The sequence below is a fragment of the Pan troglodytes genome, chromosome 14 (genome assembly GCF_028858775.2).
Source record: "Pan troglodytes isolate AG18354 chromosome 14, NHGRI_mPanTro3-v2.0_pri, whole genome shotgun sequence".
Lineage (NCBI taxonomy): Eukaryota > Metazoa > Chordata > Mammalia > Primates > Hominidae > Pan > Pan troglodytes.
Genome location: NC_072412.2, coordinates 36,159,673 through 36,166,877, shown reverse-complemented (window position 1 = coordinate 36,166,877; position 7,205 = coordinate 36,159,673). Strand labels below are relative to the sequence as shown.

The following is a 7,205-nucleotide window of genomic DNA, read 5'->3' as shown; positions in this document are numbered from 1 at the left end:
AAGCTAGTTCTATGTTTCTTCCACTCTAGAAATTCAACAGGGTCGTTTTTTCCCCAAATTCACATCTACACCCTCCCTCCCACTTTGCGGACTCGGACTCCAGGATTGAGCAGAGATCCTGGGCCCCGCCTCCCGCCCGGACGCAAGTCTCTGCGGGCCTCACCGGCGTCCTGCGCGGAACGCAGCGCTCCAGGCTCCTGGCAGCGGCCCCGCCCTCCCGGCTCCTCCCCTTCCGCCCGCCTTCCCCGCCCCTCGGCCCAGCCTACCAGTTGGAAGTGCGGCCGCCGGAACTGGCTGTTGGTGGGGGTGCAGCACTGAGCCGCCGACGGGGCGGGTGGGCTTTGCGGCCGAGCAGGCGGCGCCGTCTTGGGGCCTAGCGGCGAGGCGACCCGCACAGGTGGGCGGTGGCGGTAGGTGGGTGGGACTGGCCAGCGACTGGCAACGCGGTGGCTTAGACGCGCGAGATCCGGCCAGGGTCAGAGGTGAGCGGGCCGCATCCCAGAGCCCGCTGGAGGAAGACGGGGTCCCCAGAGACCCGGCAGGCCGGGGCGGAGGTTGAGGCAGCTAAACTCCCGGTGGACGCCTACATCGCCTTTCGCGGTGTTGCTAAGCCGAACTTTTAATTTTAGTTTGACTTTTGGGTTCCAGAGACGGGTATTTCCGGACACTGGCAAGAATTTTGCCTTGCGTGTCTTCGAAGGCGGTTTTCTTGGTGTCCATATTGCATAAAGGCTTGTCGCTCCTCTGTGGAGATGACGGTTGTACAGGTAAAGCCTAAGTTGTGACAAAAGCTCCTGCAATGGGAAGACTCTGGTCGATCAGGGAAATCAGTAGAATTGATAGCAACGCTTAGAATTGGATTAATTACTGGCCATGGTTACCCGGCGCTCAGAAATGAACTTGGAGAACAGTTGCCCTGGAAGCCATCTCCCGTAACCACTGCGTAGTGGGGGCCGCGTCTTCTTGAGTGCAATTCATCTAAGTCTCTAGTAGGACTCAAAATATAAAGTGACGAGCAGGATTTTCGGAGTTGAGTACAGTGTACTTGGGTTGATCACCATGTTATAAAGTTAGATCCAAATTAAGAAATACATATTCGTCTCTGAGCAGAATTGGGTCCTTTTTTTAATTGCTTCGCTTTTTTTAAAGAAATGTAAAAACAGATGCCGGTTTGATTAGTTTGCAGGTTGTAATATTGGAAGGGACCTAAGATTGGACACAGAGTTCTGAATTCTGATCTAGGTCTGTGATGTTAGGAAAGTCAGTTGTTCTGATTGCCTTATTCTGTAAAACGGAAATGATAATGATTACAGTTTCCTCACAGGTTCTAGTAAATTCTGTGTATAGACAGAATGTTTGCTTTGTGAGAGATATGAAGTTATTAGTTTTTGTCTGAAGTACTTAAATAATTTAAAGTTAGTAAGCCCCCATCCCCAATTTAGTGACAAGAAATCTTAAAGTCATCACATTTTGTCCGAAAAGTACATAGTGTATCTTCATCTTCAAATTCAGTGGTCAGAAAATTTTCACCTTAACCTAAATTCAACTTAAACCTCCTACGAGCTTTTCAAGGGTAGGAGTAATATCTTACTCATTGTAAATGATCGTAAATCATTTACAGTTGTATGGTGCTTGTGTTTGTGTTGTATTAGGAGGTTAGTCCATTTTTTAAAGTTTCAGACGGAGTTTCACTCTTGTTGTCCAGGCTGGAGTGCAATGGGGTGATCCTGGCTCACTGCAACCTCTGCCTCCCAGTTCAAGCCATTCTCCTGCCTCAGCCTCCGGAGTAGCTGGGATTACAGGTGTGTGCCAACACACCCGGCTAATTATTTATTTTTTTAGTAGAGACTGGGTTTCACCATTGTTGGTCAGGCTGGTCTCGAATTCCTGACCTCAAGTGACCCACCCGCTTCTGCCTCTTACAGGCCTGAGCCACCGCCCCAGCCAACTTTTTTTTTTTTTTTTTTTTTTTTTTTTGAGACGGAGTCTCTCTATGTCGTCCAGGCTGCAGTGCAGTGGCGCGATCTTCACTTACTGCAGCCTCCACCTCCCAGGTTCAAGTGATTCTCTTGCCTCAGCCTCCTGAGTAGCTGGGATTTCAGGTGTACGCCACCACACCCGGCTGATTTTTGTGTTTTTAGTAGAGACGGGGTTTCCCCATGTTGTCCAGGCTGGTCTCGAACTCCAGGGCTGAAGCGATCCACCTGCCTTGGCCTCCCAAAGTGCTGGGATTATAGGTGTGAGCCACTGCACCCGGCCTTCTGTATTTTTTTGTAGAGACACTTTCCCCATGTTGCTCAGGCAGGTCTGGAACTACTGCTCCTGGGCTCAGGCCATCTGGCAGCCTCTGCCTCCCAAAGTGCTGGGATTACTGGCGTGAGCCACACCCCACCTGGCCCTTTCCTTTTTTTTTTTTTTTTTAATGGCTTGGCAAAAAACAAAGCTTTGGGGTTCACCAAAAATCAAAGCAAAACTGTTTTACCTGGAAAATCTTGTTTTCTGTCATCAGAAGTTGTGCTTTAGTTCAGCTGTGTAGACACCCAGTAGTGGTTACATGAAGTTAGGTGAATAGATTAAAAATAATTTTTATTTGTCATCAGTCTCAGAGCAAATGTTTTCTATTTATTTTTATTTCCAACTTTTTTTTTTTTTTTTTTTTGAGACAGGGTCTTGCTCTTTTACCCAGGCTGGAGTACAGTGGTGTGATCATGGCTCACTGCAGCCTCTATTTCCCAAGCTTAAGTGATCCTCCTGCCTCAGCCTACCGAGTAGCTGGGACCTGTGCCACCATGCTGGACTAATTTTTTTTTCTTCCCTTAGTAGTGACAAGTCTCACTATGTTGCCCAGGCTGGTCTCAAACTCCTCAGCTCAGATGATCCTCTCACCTGGGCCTCCCAAAGTCCTGGGGTTACAGGTGTGAACCACCATGCCCAGTCTTATCTCAGAGCAAATGTTATGCACCATCCTTTGCTAGGCAGAGTGAGCTTCAACCCTGGCAGCACGTTTGACTCGTCTGGGGAGCTCCAAAAATGGGGACTGTGCCTCACTCTAGACCACTTAATCAGTCTCAAGCAGGTGGGTCACAGGCATCCCACAGTTTGAAGCTCTGCAAGTTACTCTTGTGCAGCCAGGATAAGAACTCCTGTAGTTATAGGAAAGAAGGTTTTCTTTTTTTTTTTTCTTTTTATTATACTTTAAGTTTTAGGGTACATGTGCACAACGTGCAGGTTTGTTACATATGTATACATGTGCCATGTTGGTGTGCTGCACCCATTAACTTGTCATTTAACATCAGGTATATCTCCTCATGCTATCCCTCCCCCCTCCTCCCACCCCACAACAGGCCCTGGTGTGTGAAGTTCCCCTTCCTGTGTCCATGAGTTCTCATTGCTCAATTCTCACCTATGGGTGAGAACATGCAGTGTTTGGTTTTTTGTCCTTGCGATAGTTTGCTGAGAATGATGGTTTCCAGCTTCATCCATGTCGCTGCAAAGGACATGAACTCATCGTTTTTTATGGCTGCATAGTATTCCATGGTGTATATGTGCCACATTTTCTTAATCCAGTCTATCATTGTTGGACATTTGGGTTGGTTCCAAGTCTTTGCTACTGTAAGTAGTGCCGCAATAAACATACGTGTGCATGTGTCTTTATAGCAACATGTTTTATAATCCTTTGGGTGTATACCCAGTAATGGGATGGCTGGGTCAAATGGTATTTCTACTTCTAGATCCTTGAGGAATCGCCACACTGACTTCCACAATGGTTGAGCTGGTTTACAGTGCCACCAACAATGTAAAAGTGTTCCTATTTCTCCACATCCTCTCCAGCACCTGTTGTTTCCTGACTTTTTAATGATCGCTATTCTAACTGGTGTGAGATGGTATCTCATTGTGGTTTTGATTTGCATTTCTCTGATGGCCAGTGATGAGCATTTTTTCATGTGTCTTTTGGCTGTATAAATGTCTTCTTTTCAGAAGTGTCTGTTCATATCCTTCGCCCACTGGTTGATGGGGTTGTTTGTTTTTTCCTTGGAAGTTTGTTTGAGTCCATTGTAGATTCTGGATATTAGCCCTTTGTCAGATGAGTAGATTGCAAAAATTTTCTCCCATGTTGTAGGTTGCCTGTTCACTCTGATGGTAGTTTCTTTTGCTGTGCAGAAGCTCTTTAGTTTAATTAGATCCCATTTGTCAATTTTGGCTTTTGTTGCTATTGCTTTTGGTGTTTTAGACATGAAGTCCTTGCCCTCGCCTATGTCCTGAATGGTATTGCCTAGGTTTTCTTCTAGGGTTTTTATGGTTTTAGGTCTAACATTTAAGTCTTTAATCCATCTTGAATTAATTTTTGTGTAAGGGCTAAGGAAGGGATCCAGTTTCAGCTTTCTACATATGGCTAGCCAGTTTTCCCAGCACCATTTATTAAATAGGGAATCCTTTCCCCATTGCTTGTTTTGGTCAGGTTTGTGAAAGATCAGATGGTTGTAGATATGTGGCATTATTTCTGAGGGCTCTGTTCTGTTCCATTGGTCTATATCTCTGTTTTGGTACAAGTACCATGCTGTTTTGGTTAATGTAGCCTTGTAGTATAGTTTGAAGTCAGGTAGCGTGATGCCTCCAGCTTTGTCTTTTGGCTTAGGATTGACTTGGCAATGTGGGCTCTTTTTTGGTTCCATATGAACTTAAAAGTAGTTTTTTCCAATTCTGTGAAGAAAGTCATTGGTAGCTTGATGGGGATGGCATTGAATCTGTAAATTACCTTGAGCAGTATGGCCATTTTCACGATATTGATTCTTCCTACTCATAAGCATGGAATGTTCTTCCATTTGTTTGTATCCTCTTTTATTTCATTGAGCAGTGGTTTGTAGTTCTCCTTAAAGAGGTCCTTCACATCCCTTGTAAGTTGTATTCCTAGGTATTTTATTCTCTTTGAAGCAATTGTGAATGGGAATTCACTCATGATTTGGCTCTGTGTTTGTCTGTTATTGGTGTATAAGAATGCTTGTGATTTTTGCACATTGATTTTGTATCCTGAGACTTTGCTGAAGTTGCCTATCAGCTTAAGGAGTTTTTGGTCTGAGACAATGGGGTTTTCTAGATATACAATCATGTCATCTGCAAAGAGGGACAATTTGACTTCCTCTTTTCCTAATTGAATACCCTTTATTTCCTTCTCCTGCCTAATTGCCCTGGCCAGAACTTCCAACACTATGTTGAATAGGAATAGTGAGAGAGGTCATCCCTGTCTCTTGTGCCAGTTTTCAAAGGGAATGCTTCCAGTTTTTGCCTATTCAGTATGATATTGGCTGTGGGTTTGTCATAAATAGCTCTTATTATTTTGAGATACGTCCCATCAGTACCTAATTTATTGAGAGTTTTTAGCATGAAGCGTTGTTGAATTTTGTCAAAGGCCTTTTCTGCATCTATTGAGATAATCGTGGTTTTTGTCATGGGTTCTGTTCATATGCTGGATTACGTTTATTGATTTGTGTATGTTGAACCAGCCTTGCATCCCATGGATGAAGCCCACTTGATCATGGTGGATATAAGCTTTTTGATGTGCTGCTGGATTCGATTTGCCATTATTTTATTGAGGATTTTTGCATCGATGTTCATCAGGGATATTGGTCTAAAATTCTCTTTTTTTGTTGTGTCTCTGCCAGGCTTTGGTATCAGGATGATGCTGGCCTCATAAAATGAGTTAGGGAGGATTCCCTCTTTTTCTATTGATTGGAATAGTTTCAGAAGGAATGGTACCAGCTCCTCCTTGTACCTCTGGTAGAATTCGGCTGTGAATCCATCTGGTCCTGGACTTTTTTTGGTTGGTAAGCTATTAATTATTGCCTCAATTTCACAGCCTGTTATTGGTCTATTCAGAGATTCAACTTCTTCCTGGTTTAGTCTTGGGAGGGTGTATGTGTCGAGGAATTTATCCATTTCTTCTAGATTTTCAAGTTTATTTGCGTAGAGGTGTTTGTAGTATTCTCTGATGGTAGTTTGTATTTCTGTGGGATCAGTGGTTATATCCCCTTTATCATTTTTTATTGCGTCTATTTGATTCTTCTCTCTTTTCTTCTTTATTATTAGTCTTGCTAGCAGTCTATCAATTTTGTTGATCTTTCAAAAAACCAGCTCCTGGATTCATTGATTTTTTGAATGAATCTTTCCACCATATATTAGAAACATATGTACCCAAGGAGTGAGGTTTCATTTTGTTTTTATTGTTGTTTTTTGTGTCAAATAGGCTAGATAATGTATCTTTTTTTTTTTTAATTTTAGTTTAAGTTCTGAGATACATGTGGTGAATGTACAGGTTTGTTACATAGGTATACATGTGCCATGGTGGTTTGCTGTACCTATCAACCCGTCATCTAGGTTTTAAGCCCCGCATGTGTTAGGTATTTGTCCTAATGCTCTCCATCCCCTTTCCCCCAACCCCCCAACAGGCCCCAGTGTGTGATGTTCCCCTCCCTGTGTCCATGTGGTCTCACTGTTCAGCTCCCACTTATGAGTGAAAGCATGTGATGTGTGGTTTTCTGTTCCTGTGTTAGTTTGCTGAGGATGATGGTTTCCAGAATCATTCATGTCACTGCAAAGGACATGAATTCATTCTTTTTTGTGGCTGCATAGTATTCCATGGTGTATATGTGCCACCTTTTCTTTATCCAGTCTGTCATTGGTGGGCATTTGGGTTGGTTCCAAGTCTTCATTATTGTAAATAGTGCTCCAGTAAACATACGTTACGTGTGTATGTGTCTTTATAGTAGAATGATTTATAATCCTTTGGGTATACCCAGTAATGGGATTGCTGGGTCAAACAGTATTTCTGGTTCTAGATCCTTGAGGAATTGCCACACCGTCTTCCACAATGGTTGAACTAATTTACACTCCCACCAACAGTGTAAAAGTGTTCCTGTTTCTCTGCAGCCTCACCAACATCTGTTTCCAGACTTTTTAATGACCGCCATTCTAACTGGTGTGAGATGGTATTTCATTGTGGTTTTGATTTGCATTTCTCTAATGACCAGTGATAATGAGCTTTTTTTCATATGTTGGCCGCATAAATGTCTTCTTTTGAGAAGTGTCTGTTCATATCCTTCACCCACTTTTTGATGGGGTTGTTTTTTTCTTCTAAATTTAAGTTCTTTGTAGATTCTGGATATTAGACCTTTGTCAGAAGGATAGATTGCAAAAAATTTTCTCCCATT

At 43.3% G+C, this 7,205-nt stretch overlaps 1 protein-coding gene across 50 annotated transcripts in view; it reads left to right on the top strand.

Moving 5' to 3' along the window:
- Positions 1-267: 267 nt before the first annotated feature.
- The window catches only part of SUPT20H (SPT20 homolog, SAGA complex component), a 51,466-nt gene continuing 44,528 nt past the window's right edge, over positions 268-7,205 (top strand). For 43 of the 50 annotated variants that reach the window (XM_063792081.1, XM_063792075.1, XM_063792072.1 and 40 more), the window contains exon 1: positions 269-397. The gene's annotated coding sequence lies outside the window, so the exon portion shown is untranslated. Of the gene's footprint in view, positions 398-475; positions 768-7,205 lie in introns of those variants that run through there. The other 7 variants (XM_009426899.4, XM_001146786.6, XM_054665190.2 and 4 more) reach the window with 5 other exon arrangements.